We start from the raw sequence: 18225 nt of genomic DNA on the forward strand, positions 1-18225 counted from the left end.
TAGAATATCAAGAACCTGTCAGTGACTAGTTACCGTACAATGAATTCCTTCTACCATTATAATATCCCGATTAAATACAAGGCATGGATCTTGTGTCAAGCCTATCAAATTTAATCATATGATTTCTTATTCATAATGCAAAGTTCATATTAATGCAAATTAGAAACTCCTTTCTAATTTCATACACTCTGGCCAGAGATTCTAGAACTCGTATACTAAGAATAACATAGGATATTCTCTTCCTATACTGGAAGGGGTAGATCCTCTATTGACGTTAACTATCTCTATACACAAATCCCTATGCCCAGAATAGACCTAATGGATGTCCTTGAGACTAAGGACCAAACCAAAGCACAGTTCATTATATATAAGATACCTTTAACGATCTCAAGTCTAAGGACACTTGTACAACTATCACTCAGTGAATAACTATTGACACGTGAGTAATCTCCATTAGTTGTTCAACTTATCAAGTCATGTTCAGTGAACTTATTCCCTAATAAGCACCTACATACCAGCTATAGTGTCACCACACAAATGCCTATGAGAACAGACATCCTCCTGAAGGGAGCAAGCATAGTGTGTACCAATCTTTGCGGATCCACTAACAACCGATTAGTTATCCTATGATCAGGTTCTGTTTAAGTCCAGAGTTGTCATCTTCTAGATCCCATTATTATAATCCCATTATAATTCTAGAAGCTTTACTCTAAACTATGGAACATCTTATTTAATACACTTTAAATAGATAAAGCCCATAAAAATATAACAAGTCTTTTATTAATTCAAAATGAAATCAAAGAGGAATACAAGAAAGTTCTTCCTAACTCATCATACATGATTGGATTTAGGACAAACACTTTAGCCTGGAACGACTTAAAACTAACAACCTGGTTTGTCCCCCTCATCTCATGCTGTTGCTGGATTTGCAGCTGCTGTTGTTGTTGCTGTATGAGCTGCTGTTGCTATTTGGACAGCTAGTTAGACTACTGATGCAACAAATTTATCAATTCACTCATAGAGGGATCCCCAGCAGATCCGTTATTGGGTTGAGAATTCTTTTTTAGTGGCATTCTCCTGAAACATAACAGTCATATATATAAGAAAATGGATTGCCCCAAGCAGTTTATACATATGCATTAGGAGAGTGTTGCCACTAAGACAATATCCTCATCCTCAGTTTAGCTGGATCCATCATGAGTGAATGATCATAATCTAGAAGTACCAGCAATAGAAGAAACAATAATAGTAATAACGATAATAACACCGCACAAGTATATAAAAAAACTGAACAACAAAATAAAGCAGCTACGATACAATAAGCAACAGAAATCCAACTAGCACAACTGAAATCCAACTGAAAGGAAACCATCCAAATACACATCAAAACTGGTTGTCATAGTAGCCTCCGCCTACTACAAACTATCACAACATAATATACATATACAAAGAAAATAACTACAGAACTCCTAGAAGCCAACTCTGAGCTTTGTATCTCTCTGTTGCAACCCTGGTCTAACCACTGCCACTGCCACCGATAGAATCTAGCTCAAACACTAAGCAGTTCACTAGATCCTGATACTGAACAGCCCTGAACTCTGAGCTAATGAAATAGTCAATGGATCTAGCCCTCTCAACAGCCATCTGAGTCAAAGATTGCACACGGGCATGCACCTCAGGGGAAGGGACAGGGATGCCCTGGAAAGTTGCAACTGGTATCTGGTCAAACTGAGCATCCAACCCCAGACTCTGCTCTCTGATAAAAGATCTATTCACCGCTTGGTAAACATGATAGGGAATCGGAGAAGAGGTACCACTAGGGGCCACAGAAGGAACCGGAGGTCTCGACGAGGAAGAACTAGGACCACAGCCGGGAGGAAAATCCCTAACAGTAGACACAGACCTACGTACCCAGCGAGGACGAGCACTAGATCCAGGGATGTCCCTCGGTACAAAGGAAGAAAGTGGTGGGGGAGGCATAGGAGTCTCCTCAGCTACAACATCCATGGTACTCTAGGAGTTAGAGCTATCTGAGTCTGATGGGTTCTCCTGGGATGGAAAACTAGAGATCACAACAGGCCACTGCCAACAGGATAAATATACAAGAAAGACACAACAAGGTCAAGGTAGTTCTATCAAAACATTAATAGATGCCAGGGTAACGCCGTCGGAACCCTCGACTGACTCTAGGGATTGCTCCTCTATATGAGTTGTTGACTCAGACCTTAAGACTCAATTCTATACCTTTTAACTCAATCCCTAACCTGGATCAGAGACTTGAACCTGTAGCTCTGATACCAACTGTAACGGCCTCAACCCCGGGGTCAGGAGTTGACATCACCAAACACACTTACCAGAAATATAAACAACAAGATTATTATTAAAATAAACTAACTCGACCCCGAACCAAGATCCGATCCAGGTTCAAGTATGATCGAAGCTACACATTATTACAAACCATTTATTCAAAAGTCTGACACACACTAACTTATTCAGCAACTCACCAGACTGCACGTGGTCTGATACTAACTACCTCTGAGAAGCCGGGTCTTGAAGGGGATGAAACACGGTTCTGCCAAGGTCAGATTGGTCTTCTAGGCATCTGTGATATATATATAACAGGTGAGCATAATCGCTCAGCAGTAATCGCTCAGCAGTACCAACATATGAATAACAAGATAAAAACAGTGTGTAAACAATGATAGGAACAGAGCTGTAATCATGCGAACAACATTATATATCAAAAAGCTGAGATAACTGGATATCACTTATTGGCATGCTTTTAACAAAACAAACATAGTAGTGTGCTGTGTAAGTACTGTTGTGCATATGTTATGTACTTGATGATTTCATAAACAAAACATCTAAGTAGATTTTACTTAGTGAAATAATGTAGCACTCGACGGATAAGAATTATAGTCCCGACGGATAACTCATTATAGTCCCGACGGATGATGACTTATTATCCATCGAGTGAGTAGCTTATGTAATAATGAGTCTGTAGCACAATTCTGTATACATCTTTGTATAGATTCTGTAGTAGTCTATAAGTCATGTTGACTTTAACTAGATATGCAGAATAGGTTGATTAATTGTATATAAATGATGTCTTGTAATTCTGCATAAGTGAAATGAAGTCAAGTGCCAAAATAGCTACCGACGGATGATTAACAAAGCCATCGACGGATGATTAAATGACTATCAACGGATGTTTAATATAGCAGTCGACGGATGATCAATGAAGCCATCAACGGATGTACATAAAGTCGACGGATGATCATATATCCAACGGATGTTCATAAAGTCCAACGGATGATCATATAAAGAATTCAAATAGCAGTTGAACAGTGACAACAGGGCACAGGCGTCGAGATGTATACAAATCTACTGTGGAAGCCCATTAACTGGGTAATAGAGGACGAAAAGTAGCAAAGCTTAAGACTGACAGTTTTTATATTTATTCAGTCTTTTTGACTTTGTAATTTTGGTAATATATAAACCAAGAACGTAGCAAATAGAAACAAGTGAGCTGAGATACAAAAACAGAGAAATCTTTGTAAGCAGAATCTTTAGCATTTCCCTGTATTCTCAGTAGTTCAATTTGGAAGCAGCTGTGAGCATTCTTGCACACAGAGTTCTCTCGATATATAATATATATCTCTGGTGGAATTGTTTAAATCCACCAGAAAGTTTTTAAAGACTCTTGTTTTTAATTACTTATGTTTTGATTCAATTAAGTTTCTATTCCGCATTGTGCTAATGAAAACACTTATATCTATATTCGAGTTGAACATTTTTATTTCGAGAAAAAGGTTCAAGAATTCCATTCAACCCCCTTCTGTAATTCTTGCTATATTTTTAAGGGACTAACAATTGGTATCAGAGCAAGCTCTTAATCTACAAAGAGTTTAAAGATCAAAACAATTCAGCAAGATGAACAAGAAAGACGTTGGAGTCAAGATTCCTTTTCTAGATAAAGATAATTACCATTATTGGAAGGTAAAGATGCATCTTCATATGCTTTCTCAAGATGAGGCCAATGTGGACTGCATAGAAAGAGGCCCTCATGTTCCAATGAGAGCTGCAACAGGAAACAAGCCATCAGTTCCCAAGCCAAGGCACAAATGGTCTGATCCTGACATTGAACAAGTCAGGAAGGATAAAAAGGCCATGAACATTTTGTTCAATGGAGTTGATGCAGACACGTTTGATAATATTATCAATTGCAAAACTGCCAAGGAAGTCTGGGATACTATACAGATAATCTATGATGGCACTGAGCAAGTTAGAGAAAACAAGATGCAGCTCTTGATTCAGCAATATGAGCATTTTTATAATGAGGAAAGTGAGTCACTCACTGACATTTTTAGTAGATTTCAAAAACTACTAAATGCTCTTAAGTTGCATGGAAGAGTCTATCAGACTAAAGACTCTAATCTGAAATTCCTTAGATCTCTTCCAAAGGAATGGAAACCAATGACAGTCTCATTAAGAAACTCACAAGATTATAAAGAGTTTACTTTGGAGAGACTGTATGGCATCCTGAAGACCTATGAGCTTGAGATAGAGCAGGATGAAAGGATTGAGAGAGGAAAGAAGAAAGGAGGATCCATTGCACTAGTTGCTGATTTGGAAAAGGAGAAGGAAGTGAAGATGGAAGCTGTTGAGTCAACTTCTAAGGTCTGTGAGAACAAGGGCAAGGGGCTTGCAGTAGAAAGTGAAGATTCATTGAGCCAAGATGACATGGAGGACATTGATGAGCACCTAGCATTTCTTTCCAGGAGATTTTCCAAGCTCAAGTTCAAGAAGAACTTTGGATCAGCCAAGCCAAATAGAAACATGGTGGATAAGTCAAAATTCAAATGTTTCAAATGTGGCTTGGCAGGGCATTTTGCAAATGAGTGTAGAAAGTCAGATTCCGGTAAGAAAAGGTTTGAGTCTGTGGATTATAAGCAAAAATACTTTGATCTACTCAAACAAAAGGAAAGGGCTTTTATTACACAAGAGAATGACTGGGCAACAGATGGTTTGGATGAAGATGAAGATGTCAGCTATGTCAATCTAGCCCTAATGGCCAAGTCTGATGAAACAGATACAAGTTCCTCAAGCAATCAGGTAATTACTACAAACCTTGTACATTTACCTAAAGCTGAGTGTAATGATGCCATAAATGACATGTCTATAGAATTAGATCATTTGCGTGTTACACTTAAGTCTCTTACTAAAGAAAATGCTAAAATCAAATAAAACAACTTGTTTTTAAGTGAGAGGAATAATGTGCTTGAGTCGCAGTTTGTTGATTTTGAGAAACTAAGAATTGAGTGTAAGATTGCCAAGGAGGAATTAACTGAGTCCTTGAAAAAGGAAGAGATTTTAAAGAAGCAGCTCGAGCGTGAACAAGAGGTGATTAAAGCATGGAAAACATCTAGGGATGTCCATGCTCAAATCACCAAAGTTCAAGGAATTGAGTCTTTTTGTGATGAAGCCTGGAAAAAGAGCAAAGAGAAACTAGAACCTAATTTGGTAGATGGTTTGCTAACAGATGTAGACTCGACGGATGATGAGGACTATCCGTCGGATAACAAAAAGTGTTATCCGTCGAAAGAAGAAAATCCTCATCCGTCGCCTGTGAGCAAGCCCATTAGCAAAGCCAAACTAATCAAGCTGAATGAGAAGTATGGGTCTGTTTCCAAGAACTTTGTTTTAGGAGAGTCAAGTCAAGTTAAGAAAGGGAAAAAGGCTAATGTTGGTCACATGACTGTCAAACAGTTAAGTGACAGACTTGAGAAAATTGAGGTAAAAACAGAGACTAAAAGGAAAAACAATAGGAATGGTAAAGTAGGGATTAACAAACACAATAACTACACACCTGATAAATATGCTCCTAGAAAACTCTGTGTCAAGTGTGGTAGTGTAAATCATTTGTCTGTTAATTACAAATCTGCCATGCCTACTCCCATGTCTGTTCAGTCTCAATTTCCTAACATGAATGCCATGCCTCCCATGCCTGTTAATGTTATGCCTACACAGAACATGAATGCACAGCTTGCTAATATGCCATTTGCACCTAATCTATAATATGTTGTATACAGTATGCCTCAAATGCCATTTAGCATACCTTACTGGAATAATATGTTTACACCAAGCATGCCATTTCCTGTTAGCCATAATATGCATGATAATTCTGTTGCATTGAATGGTTTCAAAGGTCCAACCCAAATGACTAAGGAAGAATCTGAAATTCCTAAGTCAAATGAGATAAGACCTAAGAAACAGAAGAAGAAAGCTAACAAGGCAGGACCCAAGGAAACTTGGGTACCAAAATTAACTTGATTTAATTTTGATGTGTGCAGGGAAACAGAAGGAATCTTTGGTACTTGGATAGTGGTTGTTCAAGACACATGACTGGTGATTCTACCCTGCTCACAGAGCTTAAGGAAAGAGCTAGCCCAAGTATTACTTTTGGAGATGACAGCAAGGGTTATACTGTGGGATATGGCTTGATTTCAAAGGACAATGTCATCATTGAGGAGGTTGCCTTAGTGGATGGTCTCAAACACAATCTGTTGAGTATCAGCCAGCTTTGTGACAAAGGCAATTCAGTAACCTTCAACAAAGAAGCCTGTGTTGTGACTAATAATCAAAGCAACAAAGTGGTTCTCACTAGTGTGAGAAGAGGAAATGTGTATCTAGCTGATTTCAACTCATTCAAAGCAAAATCTGTAACTTGCCTTCTCAGCAAAGCAAGTCAGGATGAAAGTTGGTTATGGCACAAGAAGCTATCCCATTTAAACTTCAAGACCATGAATGAGCTGGTAAAGAAAGAACTAGTAAGAGGCATTCCTCTAGTGGAGTTTACAAAGGATGGACTGTGTGATGCCTGCCAAAAAGGAAAGCAGATTAAAGCATCATTCAGGAAGAAACTTGATTCAGCAATTGAAGATCATTTGCAACTGCTTCACATGGATTTGTTTGGACCAGTCAATGTATTGTCCATCTCAAGGAAAAGATTTTGCCTAGTAATTGTAGATGATTTCTCAAAGTTCTCTTGGACATATTTTCTAAAGTCTAAAGATGAGGCTAGTGAAATCATCATCAATCACATAAGGCAAGTCAACAATCATCCTGATTTCAAAGTTAGAAGAATCAGGAGTGACAATGGAACTGAGTTCAAGAATTCTATCATAAGAGCATTTTGTGAAGAAAATGGGATTCTGCATGAGTTTTCAGCAACAAGGACTCCACAACAGAATGGAGTAGTGGAAAGGAAGAAAAGATCAATTATTGAAGCTGCAAGGACAATGCTTAAAGAATCTAAACTACCAACATATTTCTGGGCTGAAGCTGTAAATACTGCATGCTACACTCAGAACATTTCTCTGATTAATCAAGCAAGATGCATGACTCCCTATCAATTGTTCAAGAACAAGAAGCCAACTCTAAACTTTCTTCATGTCTTTGGCTGCAAATGCTATATCCTGAGAAATTAAACTGATCAAAATGGGAAGTTTGACGCTAAAGCAGATGAAGGAATTTTCGTTGGATATGCTGTTGGTAAAGCATATAGAGTCTACAATCTAAAAACCAACATTGTTGTGGAATCTATACATGTTGTGTTTGATGATAAAAAGATTGAAGGACTGATAGATGGAGATTACCATGAGAGCCTCAAATTCGACAATGTGGAGATGGTTAGTGATGACAGTGATGATGAGAGTGATCAAGAAACAGTGTCTAAGGATAATGCAGACAAATCTACCACCAATGAAGCACAAAACTCAACATCCGTCGAGTTGCATAATGCTTCATCCGTCGGAAGGCAATCTATGTTATCCGTCGGAAGACAACCTGCCTCATCCGTCGGTACTCAAAATTCACCATCCGTCGGGTTATCAAAAGGAGCAGGATGTCAAGACAGATTACCTATAGAAAATTCCCCTTTCTCAAATCAAAGATCCACAAACTCAGGGGGAGTTTCTAAAAATCAAAACTCAATCACACATCAAGACAACCATGAGGTCTCTTCCTCTAGAGCTAATCTACCTCAACAAAGGAAATGGACAAAATATCACCCCTTTGAGCTTATCATTGGTGATGTTTCTTCTAGAGTTCAAACAAGAAGAGCAACTCAGGAAGAATGTCTATACAACAGCTTTCTGTCAAAGGAAGAACCAAAGAAGGTAGAAGAAGCTTTGTTGGATCCTGATTGGATTTTAGCTATGCAGGAGGAGCTAAACCAATTTGAAAGGAATAATGTATGGAAGCTGGTACCCAAGCCTAACGGAAAGAATCCAATAGACACCAAGTGGGTATTCAAAAACAAGATGGATGAAAATGGCATAGTAATCAGGAATAAAGCTAGATTGGTTGCTAAGGGTTATTTTCAGCAAGAAGGAATAGATTTTGATGAAACTTTTGCTCCTGTTGCAAGACTTGGAGCCATCAGAATCTTCTTAGCCTATGCAGCCCATGCCAATTTCAAGGTCTATCAAATGGATGTCAAAAGTGCCTTTCTAAATGGAGATTTGGAGGAAGAAGTGTATGTTAGTCAACCTCCTGGTTTTGAAGATCTAAATTTTCCAGAATATGTCTATTATCTTTTGAAAGCACTTTATGGACTGAAGCAAGCACCTAGAGCCTGGTATGACACTTTATCAAAGTTCCTTTTGGAAAATCATTTCACAAGAGGTACTGTAGATAAAACTTTATTTTTCAGAAATGTTAATGGCTCTAGTATACTTGTTCAAATGTATGTAGATGATATTATTTTTGGCTCTACAGATGAGAAACTTTGCAAAAAGTTTGCCAAATTGATGCAAAGTTAGTATGAAATGAGTACGATGGGAGAACTAACTTACTTTCTTGGTTTGCAAGTTAAGCAAGTCAGTGATGGAATATTCATTAGTCAAACTAAATATATTTTTGATCTTTTAAAGAAGTTTAATCTAATGGATTGCACATCTGCAAAAACTCCCATGGCCACTGCAACTAAGCTTGAACTAAACACTACTCAAAAGTCTGTGGATATTTCAAGTTATAGAGGCATGGTTGGCTCACTTATGTACTTAACAGCTAGTAGACCAGATATAATATTTGCTACATGTTTATGTGCTAGATTTCAGGGTGATCCTAGATAATCTCACTTGATATCTATTAAGAGAATTTTCAGATATCTCAAGGGAACACAAAAACTTGGCATTTGGTACCCTAGAGATTCTGGTTTTGATCTAACTGGTTATTCAGATGCAGATTATGCAGGTTGTAGAATTGATAGAAAGAGCACAACAGGAACTTGTCAATTTCTAGGAAACAAGCTTGTGTCCTGGTTCAGTAAAAAGCAAAATTCAGTTTCTACTTCTACAGCTGAAGCTAAATATATTGCTGCTGGCAGTTGCTGTGCACATATTTTATGGATGAAAAATCAATTGCTAGACTATGGTTTGCAAGTTGAGAGGATTCCTATTTTCTTTGATAACACAAGTGCAATTGCCATCACTGAAAATCCAGTGCAACATTCAAGGACAAAGCACATAGACATCAAGTACCATTTCATAAGGGAACATGTGATGAATGGTACTGTGGAATTACATTTTGTTCCAAGTGAAAAGCAACTTGCAGATATCTTTACCAAGCCACTGGATGAATCCACCTTTTCAAGGTTGGTAAGTGAGTTAGGTATGCTTAATTACTCTTAAATTTATCTGAGTTAATTTTGCAAGTTGTAATGTAGCCAGAAATTTAGTTGATTTTTAAGTCTTGGATGAAATTTTGGCTAAGTCAAAATTTGCATCTCGACGGATGACCCTTATCCATCGAGTTTAGTCATCCGTCGATATAGTACTTGCTAATAAAAGTCAATTATTTTTCTGGAATACTTTATGTCTCGACGGATATCAGTTTATCCTCATCCGTCGAATTGTCTAAATCTCAGCCGTTAATTCCCTGAACATTATCCATCGAGTATACTTACAGTTTGTAAGCATTATACGACGGATAATGGGTGGAATTTTTACAGTTTACTTTTAAACGGCTATTTTAGGCAATTTCTATTGGTTAATTTACTTTACTTTATTATTTTTATCAGTTATTTTTGAGATAGTATAAAAGCTTATTTCATAGCAATTGTTTTCTTTTATCATTCTCAAATTCAACTACTTTTATTTCATTCTCTCTCAAGCAAATATTCTCTTTCTTTTCAAACTTTCATTCTCTAACAATGGCATCTGTAGTAAAGATTATGTCTCAAACTGGGTTCATTTATGAGAAGAACAACTTCACTGCTTTGGTCAATAAGGGTATTCAGCAATTAGAGGACTATCACAAGATGATGGACTTTGTGAAGAATTGCAAGCTAAATAACGCCATGCTGGAGTCACCCACAATCTTCTGTGAAGTTGTTGAAGAGATGTGGACCACTGCTATCTACAACTCTGCTGACAAGACCATCACTCTAACCATCAAAGGTAATGAGTTATGTATCAATAGTGATGTGATAAAAGCATGTTTCAAAATTCCTGATAATAATGTGATTTCACCACACAATGACACTGATATTATCAATATGCTTAATTCCATGCATTATGCACTTCCTACTACTAAACTAAGTAATATTAGGAGATTGGGTCTTAGGAAGGAGTGGAGTTTCTTGTGTGATGTGGTTACTAAAGTTTTTTCTGGAAAAGTCAGTAATTTTGATTCAGTGAATATTTCCATGCTTAACATGCTATACATGCTAGTTACAGATAAATTTTATAATTTTAGTGACCTTGTCTTGTTTGAGTTAGGTTTTAAACTAGGTGAGTTAGCTAAAAGAGGTAAGAATGTGTATTATGCTAGATTTCTCATGTTATTGGCTAACCACCTATGTCAAGAAATTGTGCTTGAGAACCCAAACAACAAACTGGCTTGTTGGGTTCAAGAGAGAAGACTCATTACAGATTTGAACAGAGCCAACCATCACAGGGATGTGCCAATGTTCTATTTTCCTGTAATGCAGGCGCCTCAGGTAAGTGAGGTAAGTTCGTCTATCCCTACAACTATTCCAACCTCCACTATTTCTTTGACTTCAGGAGTAGCTATGGCAACTGTTCCAATGACCAAACAGTTGCCTACCAAAGCCTCCAAACCCTCTACAATTTCCAAATCTAAATCAAAGAAAACCCCCTTTGGCATCTCTCAAAAGATGCCAGTTGAAAAATCCACAAAAGCCAAAGAGGGGAGTGTGAAGGAGGGAAAGTCAGGTGAGGGAAGGGGTGAACATCACAGAAACCCCAATAATAAGGTTGGAGAGTTGAGTGAATCCCAGCCTAGCCACACTACAGTTTTCCAACAAACTGCAGTGCTTAAAAAGGATAAAAGCTCACTTCTAGCTGCATCCTCCCAAAAGGATGCAGTTATTGAACAAAGATCTCAGCCAAGAGCATGGGCCAAAAGGGTTAGGGACACAAGCTCACCCCAAACTTACACAAGAAAGAAGAAATCTAAAACCTCTGGGGATGCACAGGGCACACACACAGTGCAAACTGGTGCTAAAGACACAGTCCCTGCACTCTCTCAAATTCAGTCTGATGTGGCTCCAATAAATGTGGAGTCACAGCCAAAATCTCTAATAATAGAAGCATCTGAAACAGCATACTCACCAACAAACTCTCTGGAAGTGGATATGATAAACACTTCAATTCCTGATTCCCCTTCTTTAACTCTGTTGGGGAAGCCAAAATCTAGTGCAAGTGAGCATCATCTTTTAGATGATTTGTTGGCTCACTTGCCAATTCTTTCAGATACTATTGTGACATCTGTGCCCCAAATATCTTCAATCAACACAGAGTCAACAATAGTTTCTCTTCCCACCTCATTCATTTCTACTCTCTCGATGGATATTGCTCATCCGTCGAGTAGTGATTGTATCCTGACGGATAAGCCTAACAGCAGTTATCCGTCGGATAACATTACCACTCACTCGACGGATATCACTTATCCGTCGAGTATCTCTGCACAACTTCAAACTTCAATTATTTCAAGTGCAGAAGATTTAGTGGCTGTACAGTCACTCTTAGGACTGAGAGAGGAGAGTGTATTGAGTGAGAGGCTGGGTTGCTCCCAGGCAAAAGGAGAGGAAAAGAGTGAAAATCAGCAATCCATTTATTCAGGATTGGAAAAAGTGAGTGAGAGGAGTCCCACCTTAGTAGGTGAAGGTGAGGGTGTGAGGGTGGGGAGCCAGGGTGAGACCCTGATGTAACAAAAGAGAATTATGAGAGAAAAGCAGGTACAGAAGTAATAAGGGTGGATACAGCCATTGCTCATGAGTCAATGATTGTGGATGATGCTGAAAAGGAAAGACAATTTCAGCAACATTACAAGGCTGTAATTGATAACATTTCCTTGGATGCTGACACTTTTACTCATCCTGTGTCAGCCTATCAATTGTTGGCTGCTCAGGGCAATGAGGAGGCAGAAAAGACATTAAATTTTGTGCATACTTCAGAATCTCTAAAAAGGGATAAAGCTGCTGTCAATTTAATGCCTCCTACAGCTGATGAGCCATCTGAAGAATTTGGAGTAAATTCTAATGATGATGACTCTATTTCATTTGATGGAAGCATGAACTTAGGGGGAGATGAAGGCCCAAGTTCTACTCCTGATCTACCTGAATGGGCCTTGACTAAGGAATCCACACCCGGACAATTCAATGTATCCTTGGTCAAACAAATCATATCTATCCAAAAGGCCATTCAGAAGAGCTCAAATGCTGGTACCAAGGCTATTCTTCAAGCTCACCTAGATTCTTTACATCTAATGAAGCTACAGCAAGTCCAAAAGAATCTGAGTGTAGATGAAATCAAAAAGGATATAGCTGACTTGAAGACCTACAATTCTGAGAAGCTGGATTCAGTCATGCCATATGGTACCATGCAGGATCTATTACTGAGACTGAGGAGAGAATCAGATTCTGAAAAGAAGTTGGCCAAGCTGGAAGATAGAGTTCAAGTTATTGAGAATTCTATGGCCTTCCTTCTTCAAAATCAACAGTCTCAGACAAGTCTTCTCATGTAACTAGCACAAGGCCTAACTCCTCAACTTGATGATAACAAAAAGGGGGAGAGAGAACCAAGTAAGGGGGAGAAAGGACCAAGTGAGGGGGAGAAACTTCAAGTACAAATCAGCAAAGTAATTGTACCTTCAATTACTGTCTCCAAGCATTCAGTTGTAGATGGTATAGATCTAATTAAAGCAGCAGCAGCAGCAAACTTGAAAGTTGCTGAGAAAGGAAAGTTGAGTTTGATCAACTGGGAGAAGATTGATGAGGAGATATAGAAAAAGTTTGAACTTGTCAAGGAGCCAGTTAAGTCAGCCATACATCACTCTCAAGTCAAGCAAATCAGTGTGAATGAGATGAGCATGAATTATCTGGAAAGAAGACAATCTTCCGGCATCAAGTCTACAAAGGCTGAAATAATTCTTAAACCAAGGACAAACTATCCAAAATCATCTTTGAAGAACCCCTTGGACACTGTGTATGAGACACCCAAGCCTGATGAGAAGAAGCTTCTGTCAAGATCAATTGTCTTCAATAAAGATCCAGCTGATTCAGCTTCAAAAAGGAGAATTGCTAAGATATTCAGAAATGGAAAGGAAATTTTTGTGGTAGCTGGACATCCACAATTTGCTCAAGAAAAGAGAGAAGAAAAAGCCAGATAAAGCAGGAAAAGAAGCAAGCTGCTCTAGATGCAAATAAGACTAAACAAAATAAAGAGCAAATTGCTATCTTGGCCAAGCTACAGGCTGTGAATTCATCTCAACAAATTCCCTCTCTACCATCTGAAGCTGCTGAATCAAAGAAGTAAATTAAAGAACAGAAGAAATATCCAAGAAAGAAAGAATTGGCTAGAAGAACAAAAAGGAAACTGGATATTGTTGACAAAGAATTGGAAGATCAATTTCCTAAGGTACCCACACCAGCTACAACTCAAGCATCAAAGCCCTCTGTGGTATTTGAAGATATAAGGGTGGTGGATCCCTACAAGAATATTCATGGTGAACCTATTGTGCCCAAGGATGAGCCAATAGAGTGGGATAACATACCAATTCCTGACTTCAGTTTACCAATCCTTAGCAAGCCAAAAAGGACAAAGTCAAGGGTAGTCAAGAAAGTGAAGCTGTTACCTCTCAAATCCAAATCAGTAGTTAAAGCTCAACCCAAAGTCAACAGGGGAGACTACTTGTACTTGTGTGACATCAAAGAGTTTTCAGATCTAAATCTTTATCTGGATGAACTAGATGAAGTGAGGGGAATTGATGCATACAGAAACCTACCTGAAAGGTTAGTGTTCAAGTACAAAGGAGGAAAGGAGATTGTGTGGCCACTCCACAGAATTCTTCAAGAGAGCCAAGCTGTACTGATTAAAGTTTATTCATCCTTCAAGAAGAACTTTGGGTTCAATGTCACTGCAAGAAGACTAGTATTGAAGAAGATTGAAGAACTAAGGAGTATTAGAGCTAATGATGCACTCCCAAAGACTCTAATCATCCCATACACAGGGAGAAGAGTGCATCTAAGGCCCTACTGGCTGATGGAGTTCATGGATGACAAAGGTGTGAGAAGATTCTTCAGGTTAGAAGACCAATTGAGTATCTCTAGCAATGAGACTCTCTTGGAAATGCAAGAAAAGCTAGATCTCTCAGAATCTGATGAACTGGAATTCCACAGGCAGCTCCAAAATCAGATTGATGAAAACAACAGAAAGTTTGGAAGAAGATCCAGACCTTCAAGAAACTAGAAAAATATGCTCAGGCTAGAGGAGCATCTTGAAATGACTGTGAGCCAAACTTTGTACATTTTGATTAATTGAAGCACTTTCAGTATTATCTACTTATCTTTAAAGTTGTATGTTTAGGATGTTTTGTTATCATCAAGTATCTCTTAATTTATGGCTACAATTCCAGTAGACATAAATTGGGGGAGATTGTTGTGCATATGTTGTGTACTTGATGATTTCATAAACAAAACATCTAAGTAGATTTTACTTAGTGAAATAATGTAGCACTCGACGGATAAGAATTATAGTCCCGACGGATAACTCATTATAGTCCCGACGGATGATGACTTATTATCCATCAAGTGAGTAGCATATGTAATAATGAGTCTGTAGCACAGTTCTATATACATCTTTGTATAGATTCTGTAGTAGTCTATAAGTCATGTTGACTTTAAATAGATATGTAGAATCGGTTGATTAATTGTATATAAATGATGTCTTGTAATTCTGCATAAGTGAAATGAAGTCAAGTGCCAAAATAGCTACCGACGGATGATTAACAAAGCCATCGACGGACGATCAAATGACTATCAACGGATGTTTAATATAGCAGTCGACGGATGATCAATGAAGCCATCAACGGATGTTCATAAAGTCGATGGATGTTCATAAAGTCCAATGGATGATCATATAAAGAATTCAAATAACAGTTGAACAATGACAATAGGGCACAGGCGTCGAGATGTATACAAATCTACTGTGGAAGCCCATTAACTGGGTAATAGAGGACGAAAAGTAGCAAAGCTTAAGACTGATAGTTTTTATATTTATTCAGTCTTTTTGACTTTGTAATTTTGGTAATATATAAACCAAGAACGTAGCAAATAAAAACAAGTAAGCTGAGATAAAAAAACAGAGAAATCTTTGTAAGCAGAATATTTAGCATTTCCATGTATTCTCAGTAGTTCAATTTGTCAGCAGTTGTGAGCATTCTTGCACACAAAGTTCTCTCGATATATAATATATATCTCTGGTGGAATTGTTTAAATCCACCAAAAAGTTTTTAAAGACTCTTGTTTTTAATTACTTATGTTTTGATTCAATTAAGTTTCTATTCCGCATTGTGCTAATCAAAACACTTATATCTATATTCGAGTTGAACATTTTTATTTCGAGAAAAAGGTTCAAGAATTCCATTCAACCCCCCTTCTGTAATTCTTGCTATATTGTTAAGGGACTAACAAGTACCAAAGTCCAATTTTAGCATGCTATTCACATTTATAAAGCCACTGTATCAAGTACTTATACCCTTACGGGAATCACAAAGCTAAATCAGATACGTAACGGATATGTGAAGACAGCTGATTAGGCTATCAACACCAGACGGCTCTAACTGCCATCCCATTTACCTGTTCCGGAACTCAGAGACTAGCTAGGTCTCTGACCTGCTGGACTAATCGGTTATATAATGCGCGCAACTGAATTAGCCTCTTACGCCACCTCAATAGGCCTACTCTGGACCCTATGTATCCCATATCTGATCATTTTATCCAGTTTTCAAAATCACTTGTACCTATCTCATTTCCAAAAATCACTTATTTTAACAACACACATATAAAATCTAGTTCGCAAATCATTTCATTCGAGATAGGTACCTTTCGAAGTTACTTTTCCCCAAAATAGGTTGAAAACAGTGATTTATAACTACAGGGGATACGTAACTTAAAATGTTTATGTTCCTTTACGAGAATAAAATATTAGTCTATTCATACGTACTGAACTATAAAAGAATGGTCAGGGTACTTGCCTTGCAACGCTTTCGGAACTCTAAATAACTTTTACGCTGACTTCGGTCCTGGCGAAACTCGACTGGGATCTACAGATACAAAATACCCTAATCAGTTATACCGACATGCTTGATATCCTCGAACCCTAATAACCCAATCAGATAACCCGACTCGCATAGTTATTATACACATAATCATGTAATCACATAGTCCGTATACAAATAGGGGTAAAAAGTTTAATATAATAGAGTACGTTTTAAAATAAATTTTAGAAAATTTTGGCAGCAACTCTTTTGTTTATAAGCCTACCCGTCGATTATGATCGACGTCAACAATCAAAACAATCCACAAGTTTCATCACAATATCAATTCCATAATCTCGTAATTATTTACGTACAACTCCAATATATAATTTATTTTCGAAAATATTTTATACAAGTCATTTTATTTGTTTATAAAATTTAGGGCTCCAATAATAATCATCACGGTCCACCGTCGACTCGCCGAGGCTTATCATCGACAGCGGAGAAATTCTCCGGGCACCCGATAATTCGGATTCCAACCCAAAATTTCACCACTTATTCGAAATATTTTTCCGCAAGAATATTTATATCACGAATATTACTCAAAATTAATTTCCTGCATAATTAATAAATAAAAATAAACATCAAAATTTTATCAAGTCATAGCAACAAGAACCCAACCAAAAACACATGCACATAACAGATATATATATACACACGCGGCCACCTCGCCGAGAGCAGGCAGCAAAACAGGGAAGCAAGGCACACACTCGACTGATTATACATATATACATATGTATATATATTTACAAATTAAGCAAGTACATAACCGAATACCCAACCGGAAAAGAACCAAAACATTGGCCGGAAAACTCACCGAAAATGGTGGGAAAACGGGAGAATAGAAGTGGAGAAGAAACAGGAGGAATGAGGGAGAGATTAGAGAGATGAGGGAGATGGAGAAGGAGAGACAATCGAAGAAACGAAACAGAGAGAAAGAGAGACGATGTTGAGCCGAGAACAGGGATGAGGGGGGCTTTGGGTATATTATTTGTTTTTCTTCAATTGATCATACTACAACACATATTATTTGGAATGGATACGTGTCAAAATTCTTGTATGGAATTTTGACATGTGTCCCCTGATAACGAATAGTCTGAATTTCTGGCTCGATTTCGCAAATAAATGTACCGAGATGCACACAAATCCGTTTCTGAAAATTACAAAAATAATCTTAAAATAATAGAAATATCCCGAAGTTTATAAAAACATAATTTTCGTAATTCTAAAACAATTTTTAAAACACAATTTATACCCGTTTTTAACCATTAAACGAATCGACACGCGGGTGAAATTAATCCCGAAAATTTTTAAAATAATTTTAAAATTCTCAGAATATCATAAAATTCATAAAATATAAATTTCGTGATTTTTGAAGAATTCTGGAATTAAATATGGATTTTACAAATAAACATAATCAAAAAATCATTTAAAGATAAATAATTAGTGAAATATTGATTTTTCAGTTTTATAAAATCCTAAAAATAATTATTGAAATTATAAAATCATAAAATTAATTTTAGAGGAAATCCAAGTATTTATGAAATTAAAACGGTAATAAAATCACTTTTAAAAACATAACAAAACCACATATCTCAA

This window comes from Apium graveolens, chromosome 3 (genome assembly GCF_009905375.1).
Source record: "Apium graveolens cultivar Ventura chromosome 3, ASM990537v1, whole genome shotgun sequence".
NCBI classification, from domain to species: Eukaryota; Viridiplantae; Streptophyta; class Magnoliopsida; order Apiales; family Apiaceae; genus Apium; species Apium graveolens.